Genomic DNA, 21,640 nt, shown 5'->3' on the forward strand with positions numbered 1-21,640 from the left:
AACTTCTGAAGATGAGTACTATAATAAATGTAATTCTTAAAATGAAAAATTAAAACAGTGGATTTAGACATAGCAGAAAACAGAACTATTGAATTGAAAAATACAGCACAGGAAATTACACAGTACAGAGAGACAATCAAATGAATATGAGAGGTTAAGATACATTAATGTCTAACAAAAATCCCCAAAACGGAGATTAGAGGGAAAGCAGTAAAGTCAATCTTTGATAAAATAATGACTAAGAATTTTCACAAACTGATGAAAAATATGAACCTACAGTTCCAAGAAATAAGCATATCCTAAACTAGATAAATAAGGAGGAATTCATAAATAAGCATATCAAAATGAAATTGCACAACCTCAGAGATAACTAGATCTATTTTTTATATCTGCATCATCTGGAATACAGTAGTGAAATAAATTTCTAGGCCTAAGATGGAGCTGCTCCTGCATGGGGTGCCACATCAGCAAAACAAAACTTACTTAACTTTCATGTCTCTGTAAATGATCTGTTTGACCAGAAATGCAGTATATTCAATCAGCCAATCCCCAAACACCAAGCAAGCCAACCATAGGTTTTCTCATCCCAAACAAAGTTGACTTTTTGACCCCAGGTAATCAGATGTTTTCTGTGTCTCTTCCTTGTTCTTTTTATCAATTTTTATTTATTGACTTTAGAAAGGTAAAGATGAGATTTGTTGTTTTACTTAGTTGTGCATTTATTGGTTGTCTTTTGTATGTGCCCTGACCGGAGATCAAACCAGCAACTTTGGCATATTGGAAAATACTTTAACCCACTTAGCTCCCTGACCAGGGCTCTTCCTCATTCTTTATTCTTTATCCTATAAAAGTTTCTTGTCCTCTGCCTCATTTTCACAATTTTCTGAAAAGAGACTGTTAAAAAAAGTTGTTTGTATCATTTCAATTATCTTTGTTAACAATAGCGTGGACTAGACTCCCCATAAATTCTTACTGAAAAAGGGGGTTGAGCATCCTAGGTTGAGATCACAAATTAAAGGCAAGGGGATAGAAATAACTATGACTCATAAAGGAGAAAAACATTTCTTCTAACCTACCTGAAGCACAAAACTAGAACTGGGGATAAGAAAAGTTAAAAACAATAGCGTGGAAGGGGAGAGACTAGGTGGGGAATGTTGAGTGCCTGGCAGAACAGGCAGAATGCAATGAGTTGCTTGGCAGCAGCCATAGAAAGTTTTTTTTAAAGTATATTATATTGATTATGCTGTTACAGTTGCCCCAATTTCTCTTCCCATTGTTTTCTTCTGTGCAGTATAAACCTTCCCTCCAGCAATCCCACGCCTCTTAGTTCATGTCTATAGGTCATGCATATAAGTTCTTTGGCTTCACCTTTTCATGTATTATTCTTAACTCCCCCCTGTCTATTTGGTATATACCAATTATGCTTCTTAATCCCTGCACCATGTCCCCATTTCTCTTCCTTCCCCCTCTCAACTGATAAGAGAGAGCTGTCTTAGGTAAAGCTGTCAAAGCTGTTACATTGTAAGAGGCAGAGCCTTAGGTATTCATCAGTACAGGGTGAACTGTTACACCACGTTGTGGTGCTGTATGTGGGGGAGGGGTCTGAGAGGGAACAATGCCGCTTGCTCAGCACTTGCCCCTTTTCCAGGCACCTCTCCCACTTCTGGTATGGGACTGGTGCCTCTTTAGCTATTGCCATGGTTGTGGTTCCCAGAGTGAGTGGGGTCTGCGGATGTCCTAGGACTGTGGGGGCCCTCTAAACAAATGGACTGCTGAGAGACCAGCAGTTTCTTCTTCTGCACCAACCCCCACTGGTTTTCACAGTGAGAAGCAATGAGGTTTTATTTTCCCAGCGCTGGAACCATGAACTGTGCAGTTTAGTCTGGGGCTGGGAGCGCTCCCCAGGTGTCCCTCCCTACTTTTTTTTTAATGTGTGGTTGCGCTTCCCACAGCCAGCCACAGCCACAGTCACCACCACCCCGCCACCTCCACACCGCATTCTCTCTGCCCCAGCTCTGCCCCTCCTAGGCCAACTGGATGAGTATTTCTTCTTTATATCTTCATGCAGCTCTATTTTTTAGAACTTCTGGTTGTCTCCAGTTTTGAGGTAGTTGTATTCCTTCTTAGTTGTGGAGGGAGCAGTGTGTCTTACCTATGCCTGCATCTTGGCTGGAAGTCAAGTGATCAAAATTTAAAAGGATGCTCATCTCTCCCTCTCTTTCTTCCTCTCTTCTCCTCACTCTAAAAATAAATAAATACAATCTTTTACAAAAAATGTCCTGACTGGTGTGACTCAGTGGTTGGGCACTGTCCAACCAATCAAACAGTCGCTGTTCAATTCCCATTCAGGACACATGCCTGGGTTGCAGGCCAGGTCCCCAGTTGAGGGTGTGTGAGAGGCACCGGGTGGATGTATCTCTCACATATCAATGTTTCTCTCCCTCTCCTTCTAACCTTCCTTCCTGTCTCTTTAAAAATAAATTTAAAAAAAATTTTTAAATAAAAAAAAAACAAATAAATAAAATATTTTTAAAAAGGATGTGCATATGCAGTGTTAGCAAAAGAGGCCTCTGTTGGTGGGGTGTACATTAGTAACTCTGTCCTAGAGTTCCCTAGATTTCTATGGCTAAGTCTAAGGTCAGACAGGTGTGCAGACATTTATGGAAGTATGCTGACCCCAGAAATATTTGTAACAGCATACAACTGAAAACAACCCATCAATGTAGTAATAATTTCATAAATTTAAATAATTAACTAAAATGGACTTGTGCATTATATTTATTTACCTAGGCATATTTTCATTATTATTTTTCAATTTTTCAATTACAGATGACATTCAAAACACTGGTGGTAAAGATGCTCACAGACTTGACAGATATGCTTGAGTATAGAAAACTCAGAGGGGAAGAAGTGAAGGATATGCTAAGTGAAATGAAGAAAAACCCACAAAAAACCAATGGTGAAGGGAAGGAAACTGGGGTTCAAATCAAGGATTTGGGACATAAAGAAGAAATAAACAGTCAACCAGTACAGAATGAAGAAACAAGAGTTGAAAAAAATGAGAGGAGGCTTAGGAGCCTCTGGGACAACTTTAAACATGTCAACATCTGAATAATGGGGGTGCCAGAAGAAGAGGAAGAACAAGAGATTGAAAACTTATGTGAAAAAATAATGAAGGAAAACTTTCCTAATTTGTCAAAGGAAATAGACATACAAGTCCAGGAAGCACAGAGAGTGCCAAGCAAACTAGACCCAAAGAGGACCACACCAAGACACATCATCATTAAAATGCCAAAGGTTAAAGATAAAGAGAGAATCTTAAAAGCAACAAGAGAAAAAAAGTTACCTACAAAGGGGTGCCTATAAGACTGTCAGCTGATTTCTCAAAAGAAACTTTGCAGGCAAGAAGGAGTGGCAAGAACTATTCAAGGTGATGAAAGGCAAAGACCTACAACCAAGATAACTCTATCCAGCAAAACTATCATTTAGTATGTTAAAGGAACTTAAGAAAAAGTGGATCAAAATTATGAACATTAAAATGACAACAAACCCACAACTATCAACAACAGAATCTAAAAAAATAAAAACAAAAACAAACTAAGCAGGGGACCAAGATGGCCGCGGAGTAGGAACAGTGTTCTCAGCTCGCTCCTGTTAAGGAGACAATCCAGGAGGAACAAATGCGGGGAGGAATGACTGAGTGAGTGGGAATATCTGATAACGTGAACGGGGAGGAGATCGTGGGAGCAGCGTGGAGGGGGGTGGAGGGGTTTATCACAAACTGCAGGCTGAGTCATTCTGAGACTCCGTGCGTTTGCAGTATCAAGCCGGAGAGCTCACTAGCCGGGAGTGAATTCTTGTAGGGAGCTAGGGAGAGGATTTGGCTGAAAAAGCCAGAGGAGGGAGAGAACAGTGAACAACCAGGACTGGGAGAAACTGTGTGACCTGAGTCTAGAGAGAAACATCCTCAGCTGCAACCTCCGACGGAAAGCTCGGCATCCCGGGTGTGCCCAGCACTTGCGCTAGGGCTCTACAGAACAAAGGAGCAGTTTTGGGGCTAGGAGATGGGCCGCACAGAAAAGCTGCTGTGGAACTCCGGACCGGGGGAGAACTGTGTTCTTGAAATCAGTGTTTGCTCTTTAGTCGCGCTAGAATCCCACAGAACAAAAGGCAGGTTTGGGGCCAAGAGAGAAATAGGACGTGCAGGGTGTGTAAGTAGGGAAGAGAGCGGAGGCGGAGGTTCTGGAGGGGAGACGGTTTTAGGGCAAGGAGAAGGGCCCGCAGGGAAGGGCTGCTGCAGAGCTCCAGACTGGCAGAGAGCCCCGGGGTAGGAGAGTGCTGCGCTGACCGACCACACTAGAGTCCCACAGAACAAAGGGACGGTGCTGTGGCAGGAAGAAAGATAGAGCGCGCAGGCCGATAGACAGGGAAGCCAGCGGAAGCGGTAGCTCGGAATAGAGAAAGTTTTGGGGCAAGGAGAAGAGCACAGGCAGGAAAGCCACTGCAAAGCTCCAGACTAGGGGAGAGGCCCTGGGCAGGAAAGGGCCACTGGGCCCGGCACTTTGACTGACTGTGCCAGAGTCCTGCAGAACAAAAGGACGATCTTGAGACAGGGAGAGAGGTAGGGTGCGCAGGCATATAGACAGGGAAGAGAGCAGAAGCTGTAGCCTGGGAATAGAGACAGGACTGGAGGCAGGGCGGGGATTGCTGACAGGCACAGGCTGGACCAGCATGGGGAAGGAGAAGCTGGACAAGCCTGAGGAGGGCTGAGGCTGCCTCAGGAGGGGACAACTAAACGCAGCTCACAGCAGAGTGGTGGTAGGCCCACGAAAAAAAGACTAGCAACCCCAGAATCAAGCAGAACCCTCCCACAGCCAGCCAACCAACCAGAAAAGATTTGAAACTCATGGAATTTTGAATAGGAGCAGACTCAGGAAGGAAGCAAGGAAAAACCAAAAAACAAACAAACCAAGAATACCCAGAGACTGTGCATAAAAGTTGAATTGAGTTAAAATCCTCATTCTTTTATCTCTCACTCTCTCTCTAACTACCCCTACTGTCAGTCCCTTCTTATTCTCGCTCCTTTTCTCCCCTCCCCTTCCCCCCTTCTCTCCCCTTAGCATTCTCCCCTGCATCCTATTCTCAGTTAATTTTATAATTTTAAGTTCTCTCCCTTTCTCACCCTCTCCTTTCTCTGCGCTACGCACCTTCAACTTTATTAAATTTCTTTCTTTATTTTGTCCCCCTTCAGTCTACATTCATTTTTCTTTCATCTCTTGTCCTTATTTTCCTTCTCTCCCTATACATAATCTCTCTCTCTCCCTATTACACTTTATATTCTAATCTCTTAATATTCAAATTATAATTCTAATCTATCCCCCTCTCCCTTTACTCTCCCATTCTTTCCCCTTCTCTTTTTCTACCCCATCCCCCCACTTCTTTCCCTACCTCTTGTATTTCTCTCCTTCATCCTATCTTTTGCCAACTCTTCAATTTCAATCCTCCCCTCCCTAATATCTCCTCTTCCTCCTGATTTCCTTCCCTCCTCTGAGCTCTTTTCCTCCCAAATCCTCTTGCTTTCCTATCTCCTATTCCTCTCTCTCTATATTCACCTTTTCTCTCTATCTTGCAACTTTATATCATGTTTTAATCTCCTAATCTTTTCTATAACATATAATTTAAAAAAGAATTTTAATCCGGTCCCCTCTCTTCTACCTCCCCTTCTTCTTTTGTTCTCTCTCCTACCCTTCTCTTCTCTACTTTCTCTCTCTCTTTACTCTCTCCCTTCCTGTCTTGCTATTTTCTACTCTGTATTTTTATCCTTAAAAAATTCTCTCTCAATCTATTTCCTACCTTCTAACCTCCCCAGCCCTCTCTTTCAATTTTTGGCTGTCTGTCTACCTGGATGTCTGTTGTGTCTACCCTACCTCCCATGCTAATCATATAGTATATACCGATTATATAATCCTAATACTATACACTTCAACTTTCACACTCCACACTGTAACCCTCCCCTCCTTTTCAAACAGACAGTGTAAGTGTTAATTGCTCTCTTACATAACCTTGATCCCAATTACTAATATTAATACTCTATCAACTTCCAGCTCAAAAATTACCTTTCCTTCATTTAAAACAACTCCTTTCTGTTTCTCCTACGAAATAAGAGTCCCAGTATCTCCACAAGTATATTAACACGGGCTCATTTGCAGCCTATAGTGGGATTGTATTTGGGGGAGACATTGGAGGGTGTGGGTTTCTTGCCTGGGTTGTGTAATTATGTTTTAGCAGCACCTTCACAAAAGATCTCAAGACAAGGTGGGCAGAGTGACTCTCAATCAACTAACCAGAGAAAAAGATCCACCAAAAAGTAGCTGAAATACAACCAGACAGATTAAAGAAATATCATCAAGGACAACACAGACGGAGATCCAGGAGGGCGGAGGAGTAAGTGGAAGCTACACTAACCCCCTCCCAGGACCAGCCAGTGCTGACTCAGCCCCAGTACAGCAGACAGACCATCCCCCTCCAAGTGGTGTCATACTAAGGGGAAATAAAAGCCCTGCCTACAGGAATTAAGTTGCCACACCCACGGTCCTTAAGCCTGACGGCTGATCACAGATTGAGTATAGTAACAAATAAAGAAGAGAGACAAAGGCAGTAGATCCCTGGAAGTCTCCAACAGGCTGCCTAGGGCCAGTCTGGTACATGATCTGACGCTACCAGAGGCAGATCCAGGAAGAACTGATCATTCCAAGAAGCACCAACAAACAAAAGGAATCACAAAAATGGGGAGACAGAGAAACAACCCCCCATCAAAAGGAAAGGTAGAATCCCCAGAAAGAGTGCTAAATGAAATAGAGGGGAGCAAAATATCAGATACAGAATTTAAAACATGGATTATGGAGAAGCTAAATGAGCTCAGCGGAAACTACAAAGAACTCCAGAAAAACTACAGTGAACTCCAGAAGAACTATAAGGAACTTACTGAGAATTATACCAGCATCAAAAAGGACATGGAAGCTATCAATAAGAGCCAGGAGGAAATGAAGAATACAATCTCTGAATTGAAGAACACAGCAGAAGGAATTAAAAGCAGGCTAGAGGAAGCAGAAGATCGGATCAGCGAGCTGGAGGACAACGTACACAAAAACTCCCAGACAATGCAACAAAATGAAAAAAGACTGAACAAGACTGAAGAGGTTCTAAGACAGCTGCAGGACAACATGAAACGTAACAATATCCGTATCATTGGAATTCCAGAAGGAGAAGAAGAAGAGCAAGGGATAGAAAACCTCTTTGAAAAACTAATGACAGAAAACTTCCCTCACATGAGGAGAGAAAGAGTCACGCAAATCCAGGAGGCACAGAGGGTCCCAATGAAGATGAACCTCAACAGGCCTACCTCAAGACACATCATAATTAAAATGGCAACATCCAAAGACAAAGAGAGAATCCTAAAAGCAGCAAGAGGGAAACAACTAATGACATACAAGGAAGCTCCAATAAGGCTATCCTCAGATTTCTCAACAGAAACACTACAAGTCAGAAGGGAATGGCAAAAAATATTCCAAGCAATGAAAAACAAAGGCCTACAACCAAGAATACTCTACCCAGCAAGGCTCTCATTCAAAATGGAAGGCGAAATAAGGAGTTTCTCAGACAAAGGAAGACTAAAAGAATACATCTCCACCAAACCAGCAATGCAAGAGATGCTAAAGGGTCTGCTCTAAGAAGATAAAGAAACAGAGAGAAACAGAGAAGAACATGAGTACAAAGGGGGAAAATGACAATGAATAAGTACTTATCAGTAATAACCTTAAACGTAAATGGATTAAACGCTCCAATTAAAAGACATAGGGTAGCTGAATGGATTAGAAAGAATGACCCACATATATGCTGTCTACAAGAGACCCACCTTAGAACAAAAGATCTACACAGACTGAAAGTAAAGGGATGGAAAAATGTATTCCAAGCAAATGGACATAAAAAAAAGCCGGGGTAGCAATACTTATATCAGACAAAACAGATTTCACAGCAAAGTCCATAAAAAGAGACAAAGAAGGGCATTTCATAATACTTAAGGGAAAAATCCATCAAGAAGATATAACCCTTATAAATATATATGCACCCAACTTAGGAGCACCCAAATATGTAAGGAAAATTTTGAAAGACTCCAAGAAAGATATAGGCAGCAACACACTCATTGTAGGGGACTTTAACACCCCATTGTCAACAATGGACAGATCTTCAAAGCAAAGAAACACCAAAGATATTGAGGCACTGAACAACACTTTAGATCAAATGGACTTAGTCGATATATATAGAAGTTTACACCCCAAAGAAGCAAAATATACATATTTCTCAAGTGCACATGGAACATTTTCAAAGATAGACCACATGGTAGGACACAAAACAAGCCTCAATAAATTCAAGAAAATTGAAATTATATCAAGCATCTTCTCAGATCACAATGCCTTAAAATTGGAAATCAACCTCAAGGAAAAAACTCAAAAACATTCAAACTCATGGAGAATGAATAACATGCTATTAAATAATGAATGGGTTAACAATGACATCAAGGAAGAAATCAAAAAGTTCCTGGAAACCAATGATAATGAACACACAACAACCCAAAACCTATGGGATACAGCGAAAGCAGTCTTAAGAGGAAAGTTCATAGCAATACAAGCCTACCTAAAAAAGCTAGCAGAATCTCTAATAAAAAATTTAACCCTACAGCTACAAGAACTAGAGGAAGAACAACAAGCAAAACCCAGATCAAGTAGAAGGAAGGAAATCATCAAGATCAGAGCAGAATTAAGTGACATAGAGTCTAAAGTAACAATTCAAAAGATCAACAAAAGTAGGAGCTGGTTCTTTGAAAAGATAAACAAAATTGACAAGCCTTTAGCCAGGCTCATCAAGAAAAAAAGAGAGAGAACCCAAATAAATAAAATCAGAAATGAAAGAGGAGAAATCACAACTGATACCACAGAAATACAAAGAATTATAAGAAATTATTATGAACAACTGTATGGCAAGAAATTTGACAACCTAGAGGAAATGGACAGATTCCTGGAAAACTATAGTCTGCCCAAACTGAATCAAGAAGAAGCAGAAAGTCTGAATAGACCAATAACAGCTAGTGAAATTGAAGCAGTAATCAAATAACTCCCAGCACACAAAAGCCCAGGACCAGATGGCTTCACAAGTGAATTCTACAAAACATTTAGGAAAGAACTAACTCCTATCCTCCTCAGACTATTCCAAAAGATACAAGAAGAGGGAAGACTCCCAAACTCGTTCTATGAAGCCAGTATAACTCTAATTCCAAAACCAGGTCAAGACACAACAAAGAAAGAAAACTACAGACCAATATCGCTGATGAACATAGATGTTAAAATCCTCAACAAAATATTGGCAAACCGGATCCAGCAACACATTAGAAAGATCATACACCACGATCAAGTAGGATTCATCCCAGGGATGCAAGGATGGTTTAATATTCGCAAATCAATAAACGTGATACACCACATAAACAAAATGAAAGACAAAAACCACACGATCATATCAATAGATGCGGAAAAAGCATTTGATAAAGTACAACACCCATTTATGATAAAAACTCTCAGCAAAATGGGAATAGAGGGAGCATACCTCAACATAATAAAGGCCATATATGAGAAACCTGAAGCCAACATCATACTCAATGGGCAAAAACTGAGAGCATTCCCCCTGAGATCAGGAACAAGACAAGGATGTCCGCTCTCTCCACTCCTATTCAACATAGTCTTGGAAGTTCTAGCCACAGCAATCAGACAAGAAAGAGAAATAAAAGGCATCCAAATTGGAAAAGAGGAAGTAAAACTGTCATTATTTGCAGATGACATGATAGTGTACATAGAAAATCCTTTAGACTCCACAAAAAAACTACTCAATCTAATAAGTGAATTCGGCAAAATAGCAGGATACAAAGTCAATATTAAGAAATCGAAGGCATTTTTATACACCAACAATAAAAACTCAGAGATAGAAACTGAAAGAAAAATCCCATTTACCATAGCAACAAGAAAAATAAAATACCTAGGAATAAACTTAACCAAAGAGGTAAAAGACCTGTACACAGAAAACTACATAACACTGAAGAAAGAAATTAAAGAAGATACAAATAAATGGAAGCATATACCATGCTCATGGATGGGGAGAATCAACATCATTAAAATGTCCATACTACCCAAAGCAATTTATAGATTCAATGCAATCCCTATTAAAATACCAGCAACATATTTCACAGACCTAGAACAAATACTTCAAAAATTTATATAGAACCAAAAAAGAGCCCGAATAGCCACAGCAATTTTGAGGCAGAACACAGTAGGAGGAATCACAATACCCGATATCAAACTATACTACAAGGCCACGGTAATCAAAACAGTCTGGTGCTGGCATAAAAACAGACATAGAGATCAATGGAACAGAATAGAGAGCCCAGAAATAAGCCCAGGTTCATATGGTCAACTAATATTTGACAAAGGGGGAAAGAACATCAAATGGAGTGAAAAGAGCCTCTTCAACAAATGGTGTTGGGAGAACTGGACAGGGACATGCAAAAAAATGAAACTAGACCACCAGCTCACACCATACACCAGAATAAACTCAAAATGGATCAAAGACTTAAATGTAAGCCGTGACACCATAAAAGTCCTAGAGGAAAAAATAGGCAGGAAAATTTCAGATATCCCACGTAGCAACATTTTCACTGATATATCTCCTAAGGCAAGGGAAATAAAGGAAAGAATAAACAAATGGGACTACATCAAACTAAAAAGTTTCTGCTCAGCTAAAGAAAACATCAGCAAGATGCAAAGGAAACCAACCATATGGGAAAATATATTCGCCAATGACATCTCAGACAAGGGATTGATCTCCAAAATATATAAAGAACTCATACAACTCAACACCAAGAAGACAGACAACCCAATTAAAAAATGGGCAAAGGACATGAACAAACACTTCTCCAAAGAAGACATACAGAGGGCCCATAGACATATGAAAGTATGCTCAACATCACTAGCCATCAGAGAGATGCAAATAAAAACCACAATGAGATACCACCTCACACCAGTCAAAATGGCAATCATAAACAAATCAACAAACAACTTGTGCTGGAGAGGATGCGGAGAAACGGGAACCCTGGTGCATTGCTGGTGGGAATGCAGATTGGTGCAGCCACTGTGGAAAACAGTTTGGAATTTCCTTAAAAAACTAAAAATGGAACTGCCTTTTGAACCAGCAATTCCATTGCTAGAATTATATCCAAAAAATCCCGAAACACCAATTCAAAAGAACCTATGCACTCCAATGTTCATAGCAGCACTATTTACAATAGCCAAGTGCTGGAAACAACCTAAATGCCCATCTGTAGATGAGTGGATCAAAAAACTGTGGTACATTTACACAATGGAATTCTATGTAACAGAAAGAAAGAAGGAACTTCTACCATTTGCAACAACATGGATGGAACTAGAGAAAATTATGCTTAGTGAAATAAGCCAGGCAACAAAAGAAAAATACCTTATGCTGTCACCTATTACAGGAAACTAATGAATAACACAAACAAATGAGCAAAATTGAACCAGAGGTATGTAAACAAGAAGTAGACTAACAGTAACAAGGGGGGCGGGGGGGAGGAAAAGAAAGGTGTAAGGGGATGGGTCAAGTTAAAAAAATATATATATATGAATGACCCACAGACAGGTGCAACTGAGTGGGGACTAAATGTGGGGGAGGGGAGGGACAGGGTGCAGGGAAACAAGAGGGCTAAAAAGTGAGACAACTGTAATGGAAAAACAAACAAAAATTTTTTAGTGGGGGAAAAATGAAAATATGAAGAATGGAAATGCCAGTTCAGTGAATATTAGGACAAAGATTTTCCTTCACGTTGTATATTTTTCTTCCTATTTGATCCCTCCAGAGTTTGGCATTCTAAACAAGAAAGTAATGACATAAGTTCCTTTGCATAGAACTAATAAGACCAGTTGTCAACAGAGGTTCTTTTTTTTTTTTTTTGACCAAGTCTTTGACTGGAATGTCAAGCCTAAAGGAAACATACTTGGGCTCAGATCGTTACCAGAAAGCCCTGAGGAACTGGGAATGACTTTCAAAGGTAATAAAAGCCCGTGAGATAAAAGGCCTGGTACCATGGTTGGTTGTGCGGTCCACAGCAATCTTTCCAGGGAAGAACGAAGGTTGTTTTCCTGAAAGATGGCTAGAAGGGACCTTAAGGCACAAGGAAAGACCAGAAAGACTTGGAAAAAACAGGTGTGTACAGGCAAGGATGAATGCCAGATATGTGGCACAGCTTCTGTGCCCTGAAGAACAGACTGAAGGTCACCCCAAATATTCCTTGGGTAAGTTTCAGCAAAGCAGAACTAAAGATCATAAGTGATCATTTGCTGCTCTTGTTATGTTTATGCAAACGAACAGGATAAATTAAAAATGGACTTAATGTAGTCCCTTTAAAGACAAGGAGGGTAACCTTAGGGAGAAAAATTATTATTTTTTTTTAATTTTTTTTATTTTGGTTTTTCAATTACAGTTGTCCCCTTTTCCCCCAATTTCTCTCCCCCACCCAACCCACCCCCTCTCCCACAATCATATCCCTCCCCGTTGTCCATGTCCATGAGTCTTTCATACAGGCTCTTTAATTAAACCCTTCCCTTACTTATCCCCCTTCTCTCCCTCTCCCCTCCCCCCTATTGACTGCTATTCTGCTCTTTGTTCTATTTAGTTCCTTTGTTTGTGTTGTTCTTTAGTTTCCTGTATTAGGTGATATCATATGGTATTTTTCTTTCTTTGCCTGGCTTATTTCACTAAGCATAATTCTCTCTAGTTCCATCCATGTTGTTGCAAATGGCAGGAGTTCCTTCTTTCTTTCTGCTACATAGTATTCCATTGTGTAAATGTACCACAGTTTTTTGATCCACTCATCTACAGATGGGCACTTAGGTTGTTTCCAGCACTTAGCTATTGTAAACAGTGCTGCAATGAACATAGGGGTGCATAAGTTCTTTTGAATTGGGGTTTCAAGATTCTTCGGGTATAATCCTAGTAGTGGAGTCATTGGTTCAAAAGGCAGTTCCATTTTTAATCTTTTGAGGTAATTCCATACTGTTCTCCATAGTGGCTGCACCAGTCTGCATTCCCACCAATAGTGCAGTAGGGTTCCCGTTTCTCCACATCCTCGCCAGCACTTGTTGTTTGTTGATTTGTTGATGATGGCCATTCTGACTGGTGTAAAATGGTATCTCATTGTGGTTTTTATTTGCATCTCCCTGATGGCTAATGATGTTGAGCATTTTTTCATGTGTCTATGGACCTTCTGTATGTCCTCTTCAGAGAAGTGTTTGTTCAGGTCCCTTGCCCATTTTTTAATTGGGTTGTTTGTTTTCTTGATGTTGAGTCGTATCAGCTCTTTATATATTTTGGAAATCAGTCCCCTGTCTGTGATGTCATTGGCAAATATGTTTTCCCATATGGTTGGTTTCCTTTTCATCTTGCTGATGTTTTCTTTTGCTGAGCAGAAACTCTTCAGTTTGATGTAATCCCATTTATTTATTTTTTCCTTTATTTCTCTTGTTTTAGGAGATGTATCCGTGAAGAGATTGTTACGTGAGATATCTGATATTTTCTTGCCTATGTTTTCCTCTAGGACTTTTATGGTGTCACGGCTTACATTGAAGTCTTTGATCCATCTTGAGTTTATTCTCGTGTGTGGTGTAAGTTGGTGGTCTAGTTTCATTTTTTTGCAGGTCCCTATCCAGTTCTCCCAACACCATTTGTTAAAGAGGCTCTTCTCACTCCATTTTATGTTCCTTCCTCCTTTATCAAAGATTAGTTGACCATAGAGGCCTGGGTTTATTTCTGGACTCTCTATTCTGTTCCACTGATCTATATGTCTGTTCTTACGCCAGTACCATACTGTTTTGATTACAGTGGCTTTGTAGTATTGTTTGATATCTGGTGTTGTGATTCCTCCTGCTGTGTTCTTCTGTCTCAAGATTGCTTTTGCTATTCGGGGTCTTTTTTGGTTCCATATGAATTTATGGAGTATTTGTTCTAGGTCTGTGAAATATGTCATTGGTATTTTAATAGGGATTGCATTGAATTTGTAAATTGCTTTGGGTAGTATGACCATTTTGATGATGTTGATTCTTCCCATCCAAGAACATGGTATTTGCTTCCATTTATTTGTTTCTTCCTTAATTTCTTTCTTCAATGTTATGTAATTTTCAGAGTACAGGTCTTTTATCTCTTTGGTTAAGTTTACTCCTAGGTACTTTATTTTTCTTGTTGCTATAGTAAATGGTATTTTCTTTTTTGTCTCTGTCTCTGCTATTTTATTGTTGGTGTACAGAAATGCCTTAGATTTCTGTATATTTATTTTGTACCCTGCGATTTTGCCAAATTCACTTATTATATTGAGTAGTCTTTTAGTATGCCCTGGCTGGTTTAGCTCAGTGGATTGAGCGTCAGCCTGCGAGCTAAGTGTCGCTGGTTCGATCTTCCAGTCAGGGTACATCAGAGAAGGAAAACTCTGACTCCAAAAAACCTCCGCTGCCTTGCGGCATACCTCTTCAGGAAAAGGCTAAGGGAGTAAACCCTGACAGAAAATCCGGAGCCGGAGTCCCTAAGGCGGTTTGACGTTGTAGTCAACACCGGCAACTCCTGCGGCGCACCTGAAGCCAAGCTGTATTGACTCCGTCTTTCCCTTGGACCCTTCAGCTGCGAAGAGAGGGGGGGTCTGCTGCATGGGCAACAGCAGACCCTCCATATCACCCTGCCCAGGCTCTGTAGCTTCAGCGTCATCGCAAGATGTCGATTCAACACGGGAGGAGACAGATACGATGTCACTCCCGAGTCGGACTGCACAGCCATTCTCGGCGGTGCAGATAGACTCTTGGGAAGCTACACCATCGTCTCTCGAGACGGACGGCTGCCGACGAGTCTTTTAGTGGAGTTTATAGGATTTTCTAGGTATACTATCATGTCATCTGCATATAATGAAAGTTTCACTTCCTCTTTCCCAATTTGGATGCCTTTTATTTCTTTTTCTTGTCTGATTGCTGTGGCTAGGACTTCCAACACTATGTTGAAAAGGAGTGGAGAGAGTGGACAACCTTGTCTAGTTCCTGAGTTCAGGGGGAATGCTTTCAGTTTTTGTCCATTGAGTATGATGTTGGCCTCAGGCTTCTCATATATAGCCTTAATTATGTTAAGATATGCTCCCTTTATTCCCATTTTGCTGAGTGTTTTCATCATAAATGGGTGTTGTACTTTATCAAATGCTTTTTCTGCATCTATTGATATGATCATGTGATTTTTGTCTTTCATTCTGTTTAGGTGATGTATTATATTTATTGATTTGCGAATATTAAACCATCCTTGCATCCTTGGAATGAAGCCCACTTGATCATGATGTATGATCTTTTTGATGTATTGCTGGATTCTGTTTGCCAATATTTTATTGAGGATTTTAGCATCGATGTTCATCAGTGATATTGGCCTGTAGTTTTCTTTCTTTGTTGTGTCTTGACCTGGTTTGGGGATTAGGATAATACTGGCTTCATAGAAAGAGTTTTGGATTTTCCCCTCTTCTTGGATTTTTTGGAACAGTTTGAGGAGGATAGGAGTTAGTTCTTCCCTGAATGTTTTGTAGAATTCGCCTGTGAAGCCATCTGGTCCAGGGCTTTTGTGTGCTGGGAGATTTTGGATTACTGTTTCAATTTCCTTTTTTGTTATTGGTTTGTTGAGACTTTCCACTTCTTCTTGATTTAATTTTGGAAGGTTGTATGTTTCTAGAAATTTGTCCATTTCTTCTAGATTGTCAAATTTCTTGTCATACAGTTGTCTGAAGTAATTTCTAACTATCATTTGTATTTCTGAGGTATCAGTCGTGATTTCTCCTCTTTCATTTCTGATTTTGTTTATTTGTGTCTTCTCTCTTTTTTTCTTGATTAGACTGGCTAGAGGCTTGTCGATTTTGTTGATTTTTTCGAAGAACCAGCTCCTAGTTTTGTTGATCTTTTGGATTGTTTGTTTAGTCTCTATGTCATTTAGTTCTGCTCTGATCTTCATGATTTCATTCCTTCTTCTTGCCCTAGGCTTTGTTTGTTGTTGTTGTTCTAGTTCTTGTAGCATTGTGGTTAGGTTTTTTATTTGAGATTCTTCTAGCCTTTTCAGATATGCCTGTATTGCTATAAACTTCCCTCTCAGGACTGCTTTTGCTGTGTCCCACAGGTTTTGGGTTGTTGTGTGCTCATTATCATTAGTTTCTAGAAATTTCTTGATTTCTTCTTTGAAGTCATTGTTACCCATTCATTATTTAATAGCATGTTATTCAATCTCCATGAGTTTGGGTGTCTTTGATTTTTTTCTCTGAGGTTGATTTCTAGTTTCAGGGCATTGTGATCTGAAAAGATGCTTGATATGATTTCAATTTTCTTGAATTTGTTGAGGCTTGTTTTGTGACCTATCATGTGGTCTATCTTTGAAAATGTCCCATGTGCACTTGAAAAGAATGTATATTTTGCTTCTTTGGGGTGAAAAGTTCTATATATATCAGTTAGATCCATGTGGTTTAGTGTTTTGTTCAATGCCTGTATATCCTTGGTGTTTCTTTGCTTTGATGATCTGTCTATTGTTGATAATGGAGTGTTGAAGTCCCCTACTATGAGTGTGTTGTTGTTGATATCCTTTTTGTGGTCTTCTAGTATTTGCTTTATGTATTTGGGTGCTCCTATGTTGGGTGCATATATGTTTATCAAAGTCATATCTTCTTGATGGATTTTTCCTTTAAGTATTATGAAGTGTCCATCTTTGTCTCTTTTTATTGTCCTTGCTTTGAAATCCATTTTGTCTGATATGAGAACTGCTACCCCAGCTTTTTTTTCCAGTCCGTTTGCTTGGAATATTTTTTTATATCCCTTTACTTTCAGTCTGTGTAAATCTTTTGTTTTGAGGTGTGTTTCTTGTAGACAGCAAATATGTGGGTCCTGTTTTCTTATCCATTCCGTTACCCTATGTCTTTTAATTGGAACATTTAATCCATTTACATTTAAGGTTATTATTGACGTGTATTTATTCATTTCCCTTTGTACCTCTGTTCCTCTCCTCTCTTGTTTTTTTCTTCTTTTTTTCTTAGAACAGTCCCTTTAGCATCTCTTGCAATGCTGGTTTGGTGGAGATGTATTCTTTCAGTCTTCCTTTGTCTGAGAAACTCCTTATTTCACCTTCTATTTTGAATGAGAGCCTTGCTGGGTAGAGTATTCTTGGTTGTAGGCCTTTGTTTTTCATTGCTTGAAATATTTTTGACCATTCCCTTCTGGCTTGTAATGTTTCTGTTGAGAAATCAGTTGATAGCCTTATCGGAGCTCCCTTGTATGTTATTTGCTGCTTTTCTCTTGCTGCTTTTAGGATTCTCTCTTTGTCTTGGAATGTTGCCATTTTAACTATGATGTGCCTTGGAGTGGGTTTTTGGGGGTTCCTCTTGATTGGAACTCTCAGTGCTTCTTGGACTTGCATAGCTTTTCCTCTCATCAGGTTCGGAAAATTTTCTGTCACTATTTCTCCTATCAGATTTTCAATTCCATGTTCCTTTTCTTCTCCCTCTCGTATTCTGATGATCCTTAAATTATTTTTCCTAATGCTATCCTGTAATTCCCTTACATCTTGTTCATATTTTTTCAATCGTTTTTCATTTTGCTGTATTGTCTGGGAGTTTTTCTCTACATTATCTTCTAACTCACTAATCCGATCCTCTGCTTCGTTAAGTCTGCTTTTGACTGATTCTACTGTGTTTTTCAGTTCAGAGATTGTATTCTTAAGTTCTTCCTGGTTCCTGTTAACAATTTCTATGTCTTTTTTTTTATGCTGGTGTAGTTCTCTGCCAGTTCCCTGTAATTTCCTTGGAGCTGCTGGTAACTCCTTGAAGGTTGTCATAGTTGATTTTAAGGATGTCGAGTATATTGAGCTTCTTTACCACCATTGTTTTGAATTCCATGTCTGACATTTGGGCTATGTCTATTTCGTCTATCTCTCTTTCTGAGGATTCCTCTTTTCTTTTCATTGAGGGGTTATTTTTGCGTCTTACCATGTTGGATTCTTTTTGTTTTTATTTATTTATTTATTTATTTATTTATTTATTTATTTATTTATTTATTTTGGGGGGCGTAGTCTGCTTTGACTTCCCTCCTTTGTGGTGTAATATTCTTTATCGAAGGTCTGGGAGTTTCAGTGGTGCAGTCTCTTTGATATCCTGAGCCTGATGGTCTTGAGTTACCCTTTATGTCGTTTGTTTATGCTGTTCGGTTATATTTCAGATGTTCTTTGATAGGATCTTCCTTCTGGCTACTTGGTTGAGAGTCACTCTATCTGCTTTGTCTTGAGTTCTTTTGTGGATATGCTGTTAAAAATATGGAACGCTTCACGAATTTGCGTGTCATCCTTGCGCAGGGGCCATGCTAATCTTCTCTGTATCGTTCCAATTTTAGTATATGTGCTGCCGAAGCGAGCACGGGGAGAAAAATTATTATTCAAGGAAAATCACAATGATCAGTAGTAGAGTATAAAACAGGGCAACTAACCATCTTAAAAGTTTCTTCTCCAGATTTAGAGACTTGTTTGCGGGTTATGTTACATAAATTAACACGTGTTTTTTGTTTTCAAAAGACATAAGCCAATGATCGCATTACCTGAGTGATTATCTGTACGCATAAGCCTCACTTAATCCTCTCTGCAGCGCTGCCTCCTGAGACTCAACGGTTTGGCTGAACTAAATGGCTGGGTTGGGGAAGAATGGGGTGGTCTGTGGGCTTCACTTTAAAACGGGTTTCTCTTTTCTATCCTAATGGCTTGGACAGAAAAGGCCCAGAGGTCTGAGAGGGGGAAAAACCTAAACTATTTACCTCAGTCCAAACTAAGTATAATGGGCAAAAGGGTTTTGGACAGGCGAGATGTGCCTAGCACACCTTCTTACAAAGAAGTTTTTTTTTTTTTTTTCCCCTAATATGGAACATTGAAAAATTAATCCCTGCCTTTTGTCATCTAGTAGTTATGGATTGAATGATGTCTTTTAACCCTTTTCGCCAAATCTGTTGCCCCCAGAACACAACAAGGACACCAGCCTGTTAAACCAAGCACGCCGTTGACCGGAGACAGCCAACTGACCTGGAGTCTGCACGATCCTTCCCCACGTGGGAAGGCCACCCTCCCCTCCACACCCCCACTCTTATTAGGGTTTTCTGGACCCAAGGGTAGGTAGGACGACGACCATGTCCAGCTTGAAGCAGCTAGAGGAGCTTGAGACCTTCGCCCATTGTCCTTTACAAGATTACAAAGGGTCCTAATATTTGAGAGGGGGGGGATAGTTAATTTTTACGAACCAGGGGTATGGACTTGGGGGGGGATTGCTGGGGGAGGGGGGTGCTGGGTGGAGGGGAACAAGGTGGAGAAAATTGGAACTGTTGTAACAATATAATCAATAAAAAGCATAAAAAAAAAAAACTAAGCAAACAACCAGAATAGGAACAGAGTCATAGGTATGAGGAGCATTTGAAGGTTTATCAGCTGAGAAGGGGAAAGGGGAGAAATGTGGAAATGGTACAGGTGTTACAGAAACAGGGGAGTCCAAAAATCCCCAGAGTTTGCTGCTGGGGGATGGGGAGAAGTAAGCAGCTTTTCAAATGCTTCCACATGCCTGAGGCTGGTGACTACTGTCTTTCTTATGCAAATGGCTTTAATGCATCCAAAGCCTCAGGCAGATGGGAGGAGTCTTGAACCAGGGGACAGTATGGAGAAAGCACACAGAGCCTATGTAAGGACCTGTGAATGGTCAGAACTGTTTGCAACGCCCACTGCGTCAGATGACGCAGTCAGGGATATATAAGCAGCTGCAGACATTTTAGCGGGGACTCTCTCAGACTCTCTCTCTCTCTCTCTGGCTCTCGCTCGTGCTCTCTCTCTGAGACTCTCTCAAGCTCTCGTTCGGGCTCTGGCTCTCACTGGCACTCTGGCTCTCGCTCTAGCTCTCGGGCTCTCTCGTTCTCTCGCTCTCGTGTGCTCCCTCCACGTGGCTTGGTGAAGGGGCCTTCTCCATGTGGCTTGGAGAAGGGGTCTCCAAGCTGCTTTAAGAGGCTCTAGCCATGCAGTTTTGAGAAGGAGAGAAGATCCATGCGGTTTGCAGGAAGAAGGCAGTTTGCAAGGAGGCTGAGAATCCAGGCGGTCCTGCATTGAGAGCTGGAGGGCACCACAGCACAGAAAGGACCTCCCCAATCAGATTGAATGATTGGCAGCTGCTGGTAAAGCTGAACTGTGTTTGGAAAGCAGGGAAACGGTTTCTCTGACTTTCCTAAAACTAGCCTGGTTTGGAAGGGGGGAGGCAAGGATATGTGTTTGTGGGTATTTTAAAGAGCATAAGACTTAACAACAGAAATCCGCAAATAACTAAATCTATATAACTGTTAAATAAACAATTCTTTTTCTTTTCGCCAAACTCTGGTATTGAGAGTTATAATTTTGGCGGCGGGCAATCGGGCCCCTAACTAAAGAGCCCATGGGTTTGTTTTCAACTGGAGCAGCCCAGGGGTTCTGTAACACAGGGATTGAGGAGCATAATTGGTAGATACCAAATAGACAGGAAGGAGTTAAGAATAATATAGGAAAGGGTGAAGCCAAAGAACTTATATGCATGACCCATGGACATGAACTAAGGGGGGTGGGATTGCTGGAGGAAAAGGGGGTACTGGGTGGAGGGGAGCAAAAGGAAAGGAAATTGGGACAGCTGTAACAGTATAATCAATAAAATATACTTTAAAAGTAAAATTAAAACACGATCCAAAGAAAAATAAATTTTGATCTCCTGGCTATCAAATATTATATTTTTGTCTTTGTAATTTTTGATTTTCAATGTTTCCACATATTTGTCACTTGTTTTTCTTTTGTGACCTGCTTGTTCTTGTCCATTTTTATATTAGGATGGTGAGCTTATTTTACTTCTTTGTAACAGTTATTTGTGTACTAAATATGTTAACTTTCAGTCTGAAAAATATATTGTGTTTGTGAGAGTCATCCATGTTGTTATGTATATCAGTAGTTCAATTATCCTCAATGCCATTGCACTCATTGGATGAATATGCAATTTAGTTATTCATTCTCTTTTGATGAACACTTGAGTTGTCTCCAGTTTCTGGTAGCAATGAATTTTCTAATTCATGTCTTTTTGCTCACATGTATAAGCATATCTATTGGGTATATACATAGGAGTATAATTATGAGTCAAAGAGTAATGCATATGTTCAGACTTAGTAGATACAAATACTTTTTGCAAAGTGGTGTATTAATTTATAGTCCCATAAGCACACGGTTGTGCTTGAGCAATTTTGTTTCGCTTTGTTTTGTTTTGTTTTGTTTTGTGTCTTCTGGACCTCAGGAACACCAAATGGATTAGCTATTATACTTGGTTCATGATACATTCTTGTCCATGCAAAGCCCTTCTCTGACAGTGAACAATCTGGTTATCATTAATATATTTATTTTTTTGATCAATCCCTCGGCATGTAACTGATCTCCTATTGTTGCTACT

General features: G+C 40.1%; 1 non-coding gene across 1 annotated transcript; it reads right to left on the reverse strand.

Annotated features, from left to right (window-relative positions):
- Positions 1-18,468: 18,468 nt before the first annotated feature.
- LOC149994535 (U6 spliceosomal RNA) lies at positions 18,469-18,575 on the reverse strand. Its single transcript, XR_016507932.1, has one exon. It is a non-coding gene; the product is annotated as a U6 spliceosomal RNA (small nuclear RNA).
- Between the last annotated feature and the right edge of the window lie 3,065 nt (positions 18,576-21,640).

This window comes from Furipterus horrens, unplaced genomic scaffold (assembly GCF_987537825.1).
Source record: "Furipterus horrens unplaced genomic scaffold, mFurHor1.1.pri manual_scaffold_13, whole genome shotgun sequence".
Taxonomy (NCBI): Eukaryota; Metazoa; Chordata; class Mammalia; order Chiroptera; family Furipteridae; genus Furipterus; species Furipterus horrens.